Here is a 17,543-nt window from a genome sequence, read left to right on the forward strand (position 1 = left end):
GCTATGAGATGATAGATATAGTGAGAAGGTATTCACCAGGCATTGTCCTCAATTTTAGATTTCCAGCCTCCAGAATAGTCAGAGATTTCTACCTGTCAGAAATTACCCAGTGTACAACATTCTTTTAGAGCAGCGCAAGATCAACAACTAGAAGAAGTTGGTTCCAGAAGAGTAGGGCGTTCCTGTAATAAGCATCTGAAAATGTGGACATAGTTTTAGAATTGAGTAATTAGAAGAGGCATTTGGAGAGGCAGGCTAGAAACAGCCTGGGTTGCTGTAAGCAGAGTGTTAGAGGAAGTTGTCATGAGGGCTTAGCAAGGAGAGCTGTAGGGAAAGTGAATTTTAAGATACCACAAATGGGATGCCCAAGACTGTTCTGAGGAAGCAGAAATAGAAACTAAGTGTTGAGAACTGGAGTAAAGGTTATCATTGTTCCAAGCTGAAAAGAAGGTCATTATGTATGTGACAAGGCGTTCTACAGGATGAATCTTAAGATTGTTCTCAAGATACCTAGTGGAAGAAATCTCCTTTCTTTGTTATACAGGGGACTGAACCCAGACCCTAGCACATGTGAGTAAATACTCTAGCAGTAACTATTCCCCACCCTATTTGAGGACATTCGGTCTATTGTCTTGAAGCAGCTGCATGACTTCTTTTAGCTGTAGATGGCAAAATACAAGGGGGAAAATGATATAGAAATGGGATGTTAAAAGAAAACAGAACTTAAGGATTTGAAGAATCCTTAGCCTAGCATCTGTAAAGAATGACAACAGAAAAACCAGTGTTTGCTGAAGCACTGGTAGAAGTTCAGCTCACTTCTTAGTCTCTTACCAAGAGCCAATTAATTTATATTGGTTGTAAATTACCCAGTTTCAGATACTGTTACAGCACAAAAGGGAATATGATAACCATATATTATCTCTTTGCCATTGTTTTTTAATTAATTTTTTACTTATTTCTGTTTTTTAATGTTGAAAAATGCATTCTCACATAAGTATTAGGTACCTACTGTGCTGCTAAAGCAACAAAAATAGGCATGTAACTTTGGACGTGGGGCAGGTGTGTCAAGTAAAGAGGTACAAGAATAATAGTGGTGAGTTGCATGTCAAGATCGGTGAAGATCAATAGAATCTGGTGGTTTCTAGGAATCAATGTGTGATTTGAGCCATTACAAAGGATGTATGGAAGGCAGCCAGCTGAAAATGGTGATTGAAGCAGTGGGAAAGTAATGTGTTACATTTTAAAATGCAATTTCCTAGACTCTTGCCTCATTAGTACCAGGAAGCATGAGGTCCCTCTCTCTGCAAGTCCCTGTCAGTAACAATATCTCTTTACTGGCACAGGTCCCCATCTGCAGGTATTCTCCTTGATTCCTCACAACCTTGAGGTTCTGCTATCATCTTACAGCTGGGATTCAGAAAGGGTCACTTGACCCAAAAAACATGTGAATAACAAGTAGCCAAGTAAGTTCAGTGATGGTGTACACCTTTAATCCCAGCACTCGGGAAACAGAGGCAGGCAGATCTCTATGTGTCTGAGGCCAGCCTGGTGTACAGAATGAGTTCCAGGACAGCCAGGGCTACACAGAGAAGCTTTGTTTCAAAAAATAAACAAAACCAAGTAGCAAAGTAAAGCTTTGAGCTATACCATAGATCCAGGTCTTTACTCCTTAACCTTGTTCATTGGAGCAATTAGGACAGTGGACGCTCAGTTTAGGGGCAATTTCAGAGGGCGTATAGTCTAAAATAGGCCAGGAAAAAGGATGAGCAGTTATTTAACTTGTTAAGTTGTGGCCTATGGGTTGGCTTTCTCTGCCCTTCATAGGGCCAGAAAGAAGTGCTCTCTCCAGAGGAGCTGGTCAAAATAATAGCTGACTGCAGAAACTCGAGCCTTTTGGAGCCTGGACAAGCAGCACTCTTCCATTATATGGATCAAATGAACCTGAATAGCATAAAAACAGACCTGGTATACTGTGGCATACCTAATCTGTATTTAGGTAGGTGGCCCTCCTGCTCCCAGTATCATAATGTTACCTTGACTGAAAAATTCCCCTGCCAGATCATACCCCTCACTGAAAACAGCCTACACACAGTAAGTGTTTGGTGCATGAATAGAGAGACTGAAAGAATTGTTTGAACCAGTTTGCCCTCCAGATTTCTTCATTTGCTCATCAGCCAGGATTTGCATCTTATTAGCTATATTAAGCTGAATTGGAGTTCAGGCATACAAGGAAAATTCAGACAAACTACATATTGATTACCCCTTATAGTGGTATATTTTTTTTTTATTTTAATAAATCTTGCCCAAAAGCCAGAGGCAATGCTAAAACCACTAGAGGTCAGGTAATGGTGACACACACCTTTAATCCCAGAATTTGGGAGACAGAGGCAAAAGGATCTCTGTGAGTTCAAGGCCACCCTGAGCTACACAAGATCAGAATTTGCAGAAACAAATTCAGGTAGTAGTGGGCTACAATTTTAGTCCTAGCCATAGGGAGACATATGCCTTTACTCCCAGCACTAGAGGGAATATAAAATGGGAGAAGAGAAGTTTAGTCTGCTTAGTCTACAGTAGCCCAACCTTGGTAGAGGTAAGACTTCTCAAGTGGCTTGGCCGCTTTGCTTTTCTGGTTTTCAGATTGAACTCAATTTCTGACTCTGGGTTTTTATTATTTGTGCTACATTTGACACCCAATGTTTGGGGTATGAATTCACAAAAAAGTCATTTGCCTAAAAGAAGTTCCCCCCCCCACATTAAAAAATGGGGAAAACCATGAAAATGGAGGGATTTGGGTCTCTGTATGATGATATGCTAGACAGTTTGAAAATGGAACAATTAAATGAGGGGATATCTAATTTAGATGGGATTTATGTAATGTCAAATGTAAACATTGTCAGCATTTTGATTTTTGTCTTACCACTAAAAATGTTGACGAATCTGAGTGCTAAGATACAGGCCTTAGAATAAAATTAATAAAGTGAGTCACAGACAGATTCAAACCCAGACATAAGAATTTAATGGGGAGCCAATTTCAGCACTGAATTATAAGAATAGAGAGGAACAGCCTAAAGTTTTCAGACAACCAACCTTAATATGTCCAGTAACCTTATAGGACTTACCAAATGGCAGAGGCTCTATTACTGCTGACTGGACTCCTGTGCCATTGTTAGATTTAAAGAGATTCAAGGAAGCAATAGTCTCATATGACTTGCATTTATCTTTTGTGAAGAAAATGTTAAATTCATGGTCAGTTTGAAATAGAATTATCCCTAACCGCTGGAAAGATTTGGATAATGGAGTTTTAGAGTCTGGTATACAATTACAATGGAGTATCTGGTTCAGAGAAGAGGCTAAGATTATTGAACAGTGAACTAAAGCTAGATGTAGGAGAATATCCCAAGATCAAATTCTTGAAGAAGGAGATTGCGCTACTATAGAAAGGCAGGCTGTATATGATGACCACACCCTGCATTTATGCTGCACAGCAGCTTTGAATGCTTGGGACAGAATTGGAGAATTGGAAAAGAAAATTGAGTCATTTACTAACATTATGCAGAGGCCAAATAAAGATTTTAATCTTTTTCTTACAAAGATTGACTTCAGCAGTAAATAGAATGATACCAAATTCAGAAGCTAGACAAATTATAATTGAATCTCTGGCTTTTGAGAATGCTAATTCTCTATGCAAAAGGGTAATTAAGCTGTTAAAGGCAAGGTCAGCACCTTTGGAGGAATGGATATGAGACACAATATAGAATCTCTTGAACATGATGAGACATGGATAAGAGAGGTGATTTCCAGAGGTTTGAGGAAAAATCAAAATGTCAAATGTTATTATTGTAGCAAACAAGGTCACTTTAAAAGGGATTGTAAGCTGGAGAGACGGCTCGGGGGTAGAGCGCCCAACCGCTCCGCCCGAGGACCTGAGTTCGATTCCCGGCCCAGCACCGCAAGTAGTTCCATTACCATCTGTCAGCACCTCCCGGTGGCCTGCAGAACAACCCACACACAATCTTCTATCGTCCACCATAGATCCGCATAGAGTAGTAGGCAAAAATAAAATAAAATAAAAGGGATTGTAGGCAGGGCATTCCTAGAAACAATGTTTTTTTCTAAGAATAATCCATTCAGAATGCCCCTCCCTTCTGGATTATGTGGAAGGTGTGGCAAAGGCAGGCATTGGACTAATGAATGTAGTTTAACATGGAATATTGTAATCTTTGCCTTCAGGAAACTCCTTGAGGGGGGCCTCTTGCAAGCCCCTATGCCAAATCTGGTTTAGTTGTTTCCTGCCTCAATAAAGAAACTCCTTCCCAGGGCAATTAAAGAACCTAATACTTATTGTAAGAAACCATACTGCTCTGGATAATAGAACATTTATAAAAGGGAGAACAAAAAATTCAGGAGAAACCATAAACTTGAGTATTTTGGCAAACTTCAATAAATGAACAAAGACCAAAATTAAAAATACGAGTAAATGATGTTGTCATTGAAGGTCTGGTATGAATGTAACAATAATTTCATCAGAATCTTGGCATCCAAATTGGCCTCTTTAGAATGTAAATGTTTAGTTTTTAGGGATTGAAACTTCATCTCAGGTAAAATGTAATGAGAGATGGATTGAATGTATAGGGCCAGAAGGACAGAGAGGAATATGAAAACCATATGTTGCTAACATAGCAATGAATTTGTTAGGACATGATTTGTTACAGCAATGGAATACTCAGATTAATATCCCCCCCCCCAATCTTAGAAACAAACCATGAATTAATGTATGTTTCTGGGGAAAATATTAGGTTTTATAAAGAACAGTCACCAACCATTCAGATTGTACAAGAACAGGGCACAGCACCTACTGATATTTCAAAGACACCAACAGCCCTACCTTTAAAATGGTTGACAGATGAACCTGTATTGGTTGTATAAGGGTCTTTAACAACAGAAAAACTATAGGACTTAAAAACACTTCATACAGGAGCAACTAGATGCTCAGCATATTGAAGAATCAACCAGCCCTTGGAATTCTCCTATATTTGTTGTTAAAAAGAAATCTGAAAAATGGAGAATGGTAATGAAGAGCTGTTAATAAGGTGTTTCAGCCAATGGACTCTCCACAGTCTGGCATTCCTTTGCCTTCTATATTATCTAAAGGGTGGCCTCTTATAGTTAGTGATTTAAAAGATTTTTTCTTCACTTTATCTTTACAAGAAAAAGACAGAGAAAAATTTACCTTCACAGTGCCTACTTATAATAATTCTCAGCCTGCTAAAATACATCAATAGAAGGTTCTGCCACAGGGAATTCCAAATAGCCTCACCCTATGCCAATATTTTGCATGGCAGTCATTAGAAATGATGCATAAGCAATTTCCTTAATCTATAGTTTACCATTACATGGATGACATTTTGCTATCTTATTCAAATGTAGATACTTTAGAAAGAATTTTTAAGAAGTAAAGAAAATTTGTCTTGTTGGGGATTGCAAATTGCTCCTGAAAAAATTCAAAGAGGAGATTCTATTAATTATTTAGACTATGAAATAGGTTTACAAAAAAATTAGACCCCCAAAAGCTGCAAGTTAGGAGAGACTGCTTGCAGATTCTTAATAATTTCTGAAGATTGCCAGGAGACATTTCCCAGCTATGGCCCACTATTGGGATAAAACCTAATGGTGACAAGGACTTAAATGGTCCCAGGGAATTATCATCAGAATCTGAGAGAGAACTGATTTTGTTTGAAGAGAAATTACAGAAGGCACGTGGACTGTGTGGATACAAATCTTAACTGCATTCTATAATAATTCATATTACACTCCTGATGTGGGATTCCCCTTTGCATGCTATGAATATTTTATTACCATTGATTAATAAAGAAGCTGCTATGACCTATAGCAGGGCAGAATATAGACAGGCTGAGTAGAGTAGGCAGAATCAGAGACATACCATGTAGCTGCCGAAGGAGGACACACCGGAACCTTAACCAGTAAGCCACAGCCTTGTGGTAATACAGTGATTAATAGAAATGGGTTAATTTAAGATGTAAGAGTTGGTTAATAAGAAACCTGAGCTAATGGACCAAGCAGTGTTGGAATTAATATAGTTTCTGTGTGATTATTTGGGTCTTGGGGGCCAGGAAGTGAACAAGCAATCCCTTTTACATACTCCAAATATTTCTCCTCAGTAATTTTAATGCAGAGGGAAGATATTGTCTTAGAATGGATCTTTTTACCACATAAACCAAGTTTAAAAATGAAAACTTATGTGGAAGAGGTCTCTGAATTAATTATAAAAGGAAAATTGAGACTAATGATTAAATTAAAAAATTATGGGAAAAAAGTGAACCCTGGCAAAGAGCTTGTAATAATTTTTTTGGGAAAGATTAACAACTATCCCAAAAGCAAGAGGATTCGACTTATAAAGAGAGCTAATTGAATCCTTCCTTGCATTGTTTGGGACACACCAATAACTGGAGTCCCTACATTCTATACTGATGCAAATAAATCAGGAAAGGCAGGTTACAAATCAGAAAATTTAAGTAAAATGAATCAAAGCCCTTATGATTCTGTCTAAAAGTAAGAATTATATGTTATTCTCATGACACTCAGGGATTTTAAAGAACCTCTTAACATAGTTACTAAATCACAATATTCAGAAGAGTTGTTTTGCATATTGAAACCACTGAATTTATACCAGATGATACAGAATTGACTTTATTTTTATTTGGGTACAATATATAATCAGGAATAGGCATCATCCCAAATACATAATACACATATTATCCCATATGGACCTGCCATGTTCTCTAGTATAAGATAATGCAGAAATAGATCAATTATTGATTGAAAATGAGCTAAAGGCCCCAGAATTTCTAACGTAATCACTGGTGTGCTGAGATCATAGGTGTACACCACCAAACCAGCTAAGAAAAGTTTTCATATTAAAAAAAAATCACAAGGAAAATACTCTCAAGAGTAAACAGGAAGTTTGTAAGATTTTGAAGATTTAAAGACATTTTCAGTAATGAAAGATTTTTGTTGATGTTACTGCTGTTTTTCTCTATGTTTCAAACCTGACAGTCCTGGAACTCATTCAGTAGAACTTGCCACCATGCCCGGTGGGAAAGTTTTCTTTTTAATTAAATTTATTATTTACAACCTGACTGCAGTTTTCCCTCCCTCATTTCCTCCCATTCCCTCTACCCATCTCCCATGAAAGATTTTTTTTTTGCTTTAGAATGCTAAGTTACATAATTTTTTAATAAATTAAAAAACATATTCTGTATTAGACTGGGAAAACAAGTTATCCCCAAATACTACTATATGTTTCCATCACATATATAATACATAAAATGTATATATATAACCATATATATATATAACCATATATATTTCTTGTAACCAAACTAAAAGATTCTAATTTTGATATGAATTTTATTAAAGAAATGATAGGAGCTGAGCAGTGGTGGTGCACACCTTTAATCTCAGCATTCATGAGGCAGAGTCAGGCAGATCTCTGTGTTCGGGGCCAACCTGGTCTACAGAGCAAGTTCCAGGACAGTCAAGGTTATACAGAGAAATCCTGTCTCCAAAAACAAAACAAACAAACAAGATAAGTATAAGTGCTACAAAACGATAAAACACAAGTCCATAGTACTTTTAATTTATTTTTGTGTGTGGTAATTAATTATAAATGGTTAATGGGTATATAAAAATATACCCACAGAATGGAATAGATTGAAAATAAAAACTATAAAGATTCATGTTTTAACTTACCATAGTATATTGACAGGCTGTTTAAGAAAGCATTTTTGTTTGTTTTTTTGTTTTTGTTTTTGAGCCAAGGCTAAATCTTGGCTGGCCTGGAACTCCCTTGTAGATCAGGCTGGCCTCACCAGCTCTGCCTAAGGGAGGGAATTCTTGTTGGTAGTAGTAACTAGGGTAACCTCCTCAACAGCTACAGATTGTTAAAGCACCTGGAGAGCATCCCCACTGTTAAGAACTTACCTTTGTGTAGATTTCCCCCAAAAATAAGAATTTATTTTTTTATATATTTAAAAGCTAGATGTCAAGGCCCACACTTGAAATTTCAGTATTTGTCAAATGGAGGCAGGAAGATCGGGAGTTCAAACTCAGTCTCAACTACATAGTGAGTCTGAGACTTTGGCTCAAAAAACTAACTGAAAAAAATGCATTTTATATTTGAGGATTAGAAAATTTTCATTTAAAAAGATGCTCATTAAAAATGGCTAGTTAAAAATTCTGCTGTTTCTCATGCAAACTACAGAACACCCCAAGACCTGGATGGAAACAGTGGGGGCCATGTGTATCTTTTTTCGCTCCATAGAGTATCTTCCAGAGGCCCATCACAATCTGGTGACAGTGGTTACATCATGATAGAAACCCGTGATATGTCAGTACAGGAAAAGAGGGAGGGGCCTCTGGGATAGCTCAGCAAGTAAAGGGGCTTGCTGCCAAGTGATGACCTGAGCACCCACATGGTGGAAGGAAAGAACTCCCTCTGCCCCCACCTGCACACTGAGGCACGAGGGTGGAAGGGAACAGAAAAACGTCAGTCTTTAAGAGAACAGGAGAGACATTTTACTGTTCGCACTAATGCACATTTTGGTGTTGTGTCACCATTTCCAATCCTTGCACAAACATTCAAGAAAACACGGGGTAACAATAGGAAGAGAAGGCTTTGGGCTAAGTCGGAGTGCTCTGCGATCAGGTGGAGCTCGATTTGGGATCCAGCTGTGCTGCTTGCCAGGACAACCTCCAGTAAACCCCAACTTCCTTGTTTATATTATGTGAGCCAGAAAGCATCCAGGTACCCAGCTGGCACGAGAGTTAAACGAGGTTTAAAATATCTCAGCCCAGTGGCAGGCAGATGGGAGGCTCACAGAGAGAGTGGTCACCATCAGCATCTTGTTCTAAGCTGGAACTTCTTGGACATTCCCCACTCACACCCCTTTTCCACCAGGGAAGCTCTGACCTTTGTGTATTAGGTATACAAAACAGTAGATGCTTTAAACATTTCCCAGTGATAAATCAGAAAGAAAATAATTTGAAAACATTTTTTGCACAATGTATGAAATTTATACAATATGTGAAACAACCACTTTTGCACACTAACAAGACGGCTGTGCTTGCCATTTTTAGATGAAGACTGAAATATGGGTCGAGTATTTGATACTGTAGAAGGAGAGCATCTGGGGTGATTCTCAGAGTTAGCTGATGTTTTGATTTTATAGTTGTCAACGCTGAGGATGCCACTTTGCATAAATGGACAGTTTAAAAAGAGCAGCAAGATGTTTAGTGCCATTTCAGAAGTTATTGAAAAATCCTGTTCTAATCCCAAACCAAACTGCTTTAAATCTCTTCTTTTCTTCCTTCAGTTTTTTTTTTCCAAGACAGGGTTTCTCTGTGTGACAGGCCCTGCTTTAAATTTTTCAGTGGCACTCAAGTCAGTGGCTTAAATAGCAATTTTTAAAACCAAACATCCTTTCTAATATAATACAGCTTAAAGATGCATTAAATTTAGACTTGCAGGCTGAAGAGGACAGAAGGAAAAACCTGAACGAACACTCTTTGTTTTCCAAAATTGAGTCATTGTTTCTCTAAGAGAAGAGAACCTTGTGTGCACAGGAAGAACCTTGCAATCCATAGGGTACAGCAGTCTTGAATCTCAGCTGCGGTGTGTTGGGTCATGTTCTTTGCTGTTGTATAGTGTGACAGCATGCTCATGACAACATGCTGTGTTCAGAACAAGGCTACAGTGATGCCGCAGGATGCAGCACACATAAGCACTTTGTGAAATGCCTCAGTTTCTCTGCATGTTTGATTTTGATTGCACTTTTGGTCCTTGTGTACTCAGAAGCCTTTAATTGTTGCCAAATCATACTCAGTCCCCTTTCTCATAATTCGCTTTATATTGCTGTGGTAAAAACACTGTGACCAAAAGCATTTGAAGGGGAAAGGGTTTCTTTATATTTATATATATTACATATCCCAGCTTCCACTGAGGGAAGCTAAGGCAGGAACTGAAGCCATGAAGGAACATTGCTCACTGGCATGCTCTCCCTGGCTTGCCAGGTTTACTTTCTTATACACCTAGGACCACCCACCCAGGGGTGGTGCCACCACAGTGGGCTGGGCACTTCCCGTCAATCACTCATCAGAAAAGTGCCCCGTGAACTAGGTGACATATAAACAGAGACTACTCGTTTGTTCCTCACTACCCAGACCCGAATAACACACAGAAACTATATTAATTGCAGATTGCTTGACTAATGTCTCAGGCATATTTCTAGCTAGCTCTTACATCTTAAATTAACCCATTACTATTAATCTATATTTTGTCACAAGGCTGTGGTTTACTGGAAAGGCTCTGGCTGCATCTTTCTTCTTCGGCAGCTACATGAAGTCTCCTTGACTTTGCCTACTCTTTCTATATATCTCTATTCAGAGTTCCTGCCTAGCTTTACTCTGTTAAGCCATTGGCCCAAATAGCTTTATTTATTAACCAATAAGAGCAAAACATACACAGAAAGACATCCCACATCATAACCCCATTTCTGTCTAATTAAAAAGGAAGGTTTTTAACTTTAACATAATGAAGTTATATATACAAAACAGTTATCAAGCAAGAATATAGTTACAATATTTAGTCTATTTGTGTCTGGCAAAATTAAAGAAAATATTCTGTCATCTATTTTATCTTTGCAAATCTAAAGTTTTATATCTAATTTATCTTTTATCATAAATAAGAAACACTATAACTATAATTATCTGCCTTCAACTCCATCAAAGATCCCAGAAGGATATACTAATACCTAAGTAAACAGGAAGTACATTGGAGGCAACTTCCAAAACTTTAGAATTGACAGGAACAGTGACAGACCAATTTGATAAGAGTATTTTTTCTCAGTTGAGATTTTTCTCTTCTCAAATGACTCTAGCTTGTGTCAAGTTAACTGAAGACTAACCAGGATACCCATATTTATGACTCTCCATAGGATCAAGACCCACAGTTTAAGAAGCTGGAATCTGCCAGACTGTGGTGACACACCTTTAATCCCAGTACTTGGAAGACAGAGGCAGGTAGCTCTCAGGGTTCAGGGATAGCCTGGTCTACAGAGTGAGTTCAATGACAGTCAAGAATAAACAAAGAGACAGTTTTGAGGGGCAAAAAGAAGCTGGGATCTAAACCTAAGCTTCACAAAAATCTTAGCAGGCCAGGAGGAAAGCCTGTCTTCATTGCCCCATCTTACAGTGAGGAAAATGGGATTTATACCAATCCGAGGCTCAGGATTTCATTTTCTTTCTCTTGCAGCTGAATCCAGAAAGAAAAAAAAATAATAAACATAAAAAAGTAATTCTTTCATCTTGACGCAGAAGCCCCAGTAAAGCCCATGTGTGGACAATGTGAACCCAAGGCTCAGGTTTTCAGTGACTATTACTGAACACTGTCACTCTTACCACAGAAAGCGTCCTGTCAATAGAGAAGTGTGTGGAGCCGCTATAACCTGAGACAGTGTTCAGGGAAGCAGGGGCTTCCCCCTCCCAGGTGTACTTACTGGTAAACAGGAGGGTTTGACTTGCTGTGAGCTAATGTGTGGCAAGGTACCATCGCGTTCTCCATCCTTGGTTTCAGGGCACTGCAGTACTTCCGCTGCTGTCTTCCATCTTACTGGATCATAAGGAGTATCCCAACCCAGAGACATTTGACCCAGGACACTTTCTGGATTACGATGGCTGCTTCAAGAAAACAGACTGCTTTGTTCCTTTCTCCCTTGGTAAGTACAGACGTTTCAGGCAATGTTTAGCTTCACTGAATTATATCGTGAGTAAGAGACCCACTGATGCAAAGTCAGTGAACCAAACTGTCAAAATTGTCTGAGTCTAGAGGGACATTTAAGTCTGTACACCAATCCCATGAGGTAAGTCTTCCAGGAATGATTTTGTGGATTGCTAAGGCAAATTTTTAAAGAAAACAAACATTCCTCAAATTCAGATGTTATCTATTGCTTGTGATAAAGTAACTCACTGCTGAAATTTTACCTATTGATTTCCTTTTGTAATATTAACTTTTCCAAAACACGGCACAGATGTCTTCAGTTTTAACTGTCAACTATTACTAATCTTCTGATTCCCAGAGCCAGAGTCTGTCAAAGAGCCTCAGCCACTTCATCTTCTGTCTTCAGAATTTGGTCTCCAGTTGTATGTACTGTTGAGTCATAAAAATGACTTGGCAGCATTGTCAGTGTGCCTTCTTTCTTACTCTTAGTCTGTGCATTTGTTTGATTAGTATTTTAAAAATAAACAGTTTAAGGAGCTTGGGATTGTAATGACAAACCAGTTGTCTACAGTATGTAAGGCCCAAAGTTTGATTTCTAGGCCTGCAAAAATCAATCAATCAATAAACCAGTAAGTTTAAGATGCATTGTTTCTAAATACAATGCTAATAAGTGGTCAACATAAAAATTCAGGAAACCAGAGTAAGAGAGGCAAGTAAAGCCGGTGGTGGTGGTGTATGCCTTTAATCCTAGCACTCGGGAGGCAGAGGCAGGTGGATTTCTGTGAGTTTGAGGTCAGCCTGGTCTACAAGAGCTAGTTCCAGATCAGGCTCCAAAGTTACAGAGGAAACCTGTCTCAAAAAAACAAAAAATAGATAAATAAGGGAGAGAGAGAGAGAGAGCGGTAAAAACAACCTGTAGTTTCCCATCACAGGCTCTTCAAACAGTATCATAGTAGATGTAACATGTAGTTTTTTTATACTAAATTTGGTTTATTCTGTCCAATCAGTCTGCTTTCACATAGTATACGATGATAAAATATACTAAATAATCTGTCATAAAATGCTTTCTGGTTGCATTGTATAATAGATCCACAAAGATTTGCTTAACCACCCCTTTGTAAAGCCAGGCCGAGGTGTCCTTCAGTCTCTGATGACATAAGTGCTGGCCTCGAAGCCTCGCCAGTTCCGGCAGGTGACTCCTTGCAAGTGTTACTGCACTGAAGATGAATACTTCTTCAGGGTGTTTTCAAATTTCTACTGCTTTAAGATTTTATGTGTATGTGTGTATATGTGCATGTAGGGGCCTGAGGAGGTCAGAAGAGGTCATCAGATCTCCTGTGGTGAAGTTAGAGCTGTCTGTGAGCCACCATGTAGCTGCTGGGAACCTGGGTCCACTACAAGGGCAGCAAGTGATCTTAACCACTGCTGAGCCATCTCCCCAGCCCCTTGAGTGCTTTGACAACTTCTAGTTTACTGTCCTCCAAAGCATTCCATTGCATTTTCAATGGCTTTCAGGTCTCATTTGAACACGAAGAAAACTAATGTGGTATTTTCTTCTTCCAAGGATGTGGTCTTGCATTGGTGAGAGTTTGGCTCATATGGAGCTGTTACTGTTCTTCACCACCATTCTGCAAAAGTTTTCCCTAAAGTCTCCGGTGGAGCCAAGAGACCTAGATAGCAACCCCATTGCTACTGGGCTTATCAGTCTTCCCCCACCTTAAAAATTGTGTCTCATTTCTAGATAAGAGTTTATTCTTTTAGTCATTCAAATCGAAGTGATTGGTTCCTTTTTCTATAATCTCTTTATTCTTAGCACTGGCTAGTCTAGCAACATTATTCATTAAAACCACATGGACATTTGTGTCTGTATTCCTCACCTCCTCTATAAACCAGACCCCAAAACTGACAGCAGGTCCCAGAAGGCCTTCATCAGACGCTATCAGCAAGTAGCAGAGCTTCTTCTTATATGGCTTGGAAATAAACTTATTTTCTGTCACTTTTACAACAGAGAAATTAATGTATGGCCTACATACTTTTTCCCGTTCTCAGGTCAAAGTATTTATATGGTTTGTATCACATTCACAAAACAAATTTTTATCCCAACAATAGAGTTTCTTTGTAAGTTTGACTTTATCTTGTCGTAAAAACAAAAACAAAGCAAAACAAAGAACTCTCTTTGACCCATAGATAATCCACTAGAAGGATGAGATAAATAGGTAATCTGTCACAATGCTCTCCCTACTCCCCCTCCCATCTGTTTGCAGTCATTGGTTTGCATGTGGCCCAGAGAGCATCCTTAAGAAGTTAAACCACATCCAGTGTTAGGACTCAGACGTTCATGACTGGGCCCTTTTGACAGTCACAGGACTGGAATTAGGGGCAAAGAGCAAGAGGGCCAGTTGCAGAAAGACTACACCTTGCCAAGAGGACAGTGGGTACACAGGAGAACAGCAATGACAGCTGCTCTAGAAGTGGCAGAGTTCAGTGAGCAGCAGCTGCCACCAATTGGGTCAAAAACCAACAACCAGACCTGCCTGATCTGGGGACACTGGAAATGAGAAAGAGTGTGAAGATAAAGCTGAGACAGGAGAATGGAAAGACAAGCTGCAGAAAATGTTCTCAAAGGATGTGTCTCATGAAGAATGATTACCCCAAATACTCTGAAAACTCAATTTGAGGTTGAAACAGTTAAAAACAGGGCATAAGAGCTGAAGAGACACCTCACTTCTGGAGACACACAACTGACAAATAAGCCAGTGAGAAGTTGCGCAGCATTGTACCTCAGTCAAAGAGATGCAAATAAAGAAGAGATGCGTTCACAGCCTTCAGAAACGTTGAAGCTGAACACAGCCTTCATCTCTCACTAAATGAGATGCGAAGCTGGAGCAGTGACCCTGTTGACTGGAATGCAAAACCATACAGCCACCTTATAAGACAGCTTAGCTGTTTCTTACAAAGCTAAGCATATGCTCAGTGTATGACCCAGCACTTATGAAAAGTAGTTAGGCAATAGACAAACTAGGCTAGTGATAACCAGGCAGGAAGAGGGGAATGGAGCAAGTCTTTATTGAAAATAGAGTTTCAGAGGAAGGTAAAAATGCTCCAACTAGATGTGGTGAGGGATGGTTACACAATGATGCAAATGTATACAGTGTCATTGGGAAATGTCACTTTCCATGTGGTGAAGACAGAAAATGCTATGTCATGTGTAACTTACATGTATGAAAATGTATATGTAGCTGGAAGTTTCGCTCCTGCCCACCAGTTCTCAACCACTCTGAGGCTTAATATTAATTACAAACTGTTTGGCCTATTAGCTCAGGCTTATTATTAACTAGCTCTTACAACTTAAATTAACCCATTTCTATTATTCTATATTTTACCACAAGGATCATGACTTGTTACCTTACATCTTGCTTCCCCAGTGACTGCTGGCATCTCTCTATTCTACCTTCTTTCTCCCTGTATCTCTGCTTGGATTTCCTGCCTAGCTATATTCTGCCCTGCCATAGGTCAAATCAGCTTCTTTATTAACCAACGGTAATAAATATATTCACAGCATACAGAGGGGCATCTCACATCCTGAGTAAGTGAGGTACTTTAGTTTCAATGGTGAGGATTTTGAAATGGCACACTTTGGATCTAACAATTACTGTGGCTATGTGTGCATTAGTTTTTTTGTTTTTGTTTTTGTTTTTTTTTTTGCTAAAATAGGATCTCATGTAGCCCAACTAGGCTTCAAACTGCAAACGATATGGGGAGTGATGACCTCCTGTCCCTACCGCCCACCAAATGCTGGGGTTTGGGATTATAGACACATGCACCACATCAGGCCACTATACTGGTTAGCATATAAATGTTCCTTACCTTCCTCCTACCCTCATAATTTTTTAAAATATGGGAATTTTGCCTCTTTTAATCAGATTCCTCTCTTCTTATTCACTTGAACATTTGAAATAAGCCCACTGAGTTTTCTGAGATCAAGTCTTTCCTTCATTCTCACATTTAACTGGATTTCAGCATCATTGTGCATAAAAAATTTTTTTTCCAGCTGGATGTGGCAGTGAACGCCTTTAATCCCAGCATTCAGGAGGCAGAGGCAGGTGGATCTCTATGAATCTAAGGCCAGCCTGTGTGGTGATATCTTGTTTAACTCTACAAATAAAGCTCTGCCCTCTGATCTTCAGGCAAGTTTTATTTGTAGATTACAAACAAAATATCACCACAAGCTTGGTCTACAGAGTGAGTTCCAGGTCAGTCAGGGATATATAGAGAGACTCTGTTTCAAAACCAAATAAACACAAAATATTTTCTTTTTCTTTTTTTGCTCTTCAACCTTTTAATCAACAGATTTAAAAATCACATATATTTTATGGTATATACATGATTTTTGATACTTTTTTTTCTAAAGCACAAAATTTGCTTCAAAACATGAGTTAGGCTACATAGATAGCTATATAGACAAATATGTATCTATAAATATAGGTATAGACAGCCAGCTGGATAAAGTGCTAGCAGTGCAGGCTTGAGGGCCTGAGTTTCGACTCAAAACTCGTGTAAAGAAGGCCGATGAGGAGATGAGATTGTACTATCTGTCCTGGGGAGGCAGATCATGTAGATCCCTCAGACTTTCTGGTCAGTCAGCCTAGTGTCAGTTGGTGAGTTTCAGGCTAGTGGGAGACCTAATCTGAGGATTTCTTGGGTGTATGGAAGGGTGTATGGATAGCCACACACATCGCAAAGGTAAACATCTATAAAAATCCCTGTGGCCATCCCTCCAGGCCCATACATTCTTTTCTCTTTCTCTGACTTGAACCCCTCACACCCAGTTCCCTATTTCCAAGCTGACAGCCTTTTCCTGTTCCCTATCCCCTTTCCTCCTTCCCTTCCCAGTCAGGTAGTTTGATTTCTTAGTTTCCAACTATCCTAATTACTCACGAAAAACATCACAGCTGAACGAAGAGGCCATAGCAAAGCAGTGCAAACAATGGGTTCTCTGAGTGTGAGTCCGGGATAATGATAAAGTTACTTTTATTACATAAATTTACAGTATCTCTTCACCCCAAAGAATGCCCTGTGGCACAGCTTAGCATCCCCAAGAGATCCTAAGAATGCTCTCCCACAGGCAAGTTTGGCTCCATCAACAATAGCATCTTCCATTCATTGAGCAGGCTGCTGTCATCCTATTTCACCTCTCCCTGAAAATGCTGTGAGATATAAACGGTTAAAAAAAAAAAAAAAGCCCTGATGCTCAGAGGGTAGGAAGTTTGACCAGGTTTGTCCCGATCTTAGGCAAAAATCCCAGCTACAGACACAAAGCCTTGGGGTTTCTGCTATCTAGTCCTCTAGGATGACATCATTTCATCTGTACAGCCAAAAGGACTTTACTTCTAAGCCGTTGATGAACTTCCTGAGATCCATTCCACAACTCTTCTCAATTAAGTCAGACACTCGCCTTTCTTTTCAGGGGGCGAGGGGATCATACTACGAAGTCCAGCCTTGCCTCAAATATGCGTTCTACTTCATCAGCTTTCTGGGTGCTGGGACTAAAGATGTCACCACATCACGCTGGCATTAGTTCTTTGGTTTTCGTGGACTGAATAGCAATAAGACCTGAACCAGGCCCTATTGTGTACTGATATTTTGTTTGTATTTTAATAAATAAATCTTTCTTGACAATCAGAAAATAAAAAAGCCACACTGATCAGCCATACAGACCAGGCAGAGTGGCACACACCTTTAATCCCAG

At 39.2% G+C, this 17,543-nt stretch overlaps 1 long non-coding RNA gene across 1 annotated transcript; it reads left to right on the forward strand.

Annotated features, from left to right (window-relative positions):
* The first annotated feature begins 22 nt into the window (after positions 1-22).
* Positions 23-17,242, forward strand: LOC125403645 (uncharacterized). Its single transcript, XR_007233014.3, has 3 exons — positions 23-570; positions 11,651-11,792; positions 13,359-17,242. It is a non-coding gene; the product is annotated as an uncharacterized LOC125403645 (long non-coding RNA).
* The last annotated feature ends 301 nt before the right edge of the window (positions 17,243-17,543 follow it).

Source organism: Myodes glareolus, chromosome 7 (assembly GCF_982192425.1).
Source record: "Myodes glareolus chromosome 7, mMyoGla1.1, whole genome shotgun sequence".
Taxonomy (NCBI): domain Eukaryota; kingdom Metazoa; phylum Chordata; class Mammalia; order Rodentia; family Cricetidae; genus Myodes; species Myodes glareolus.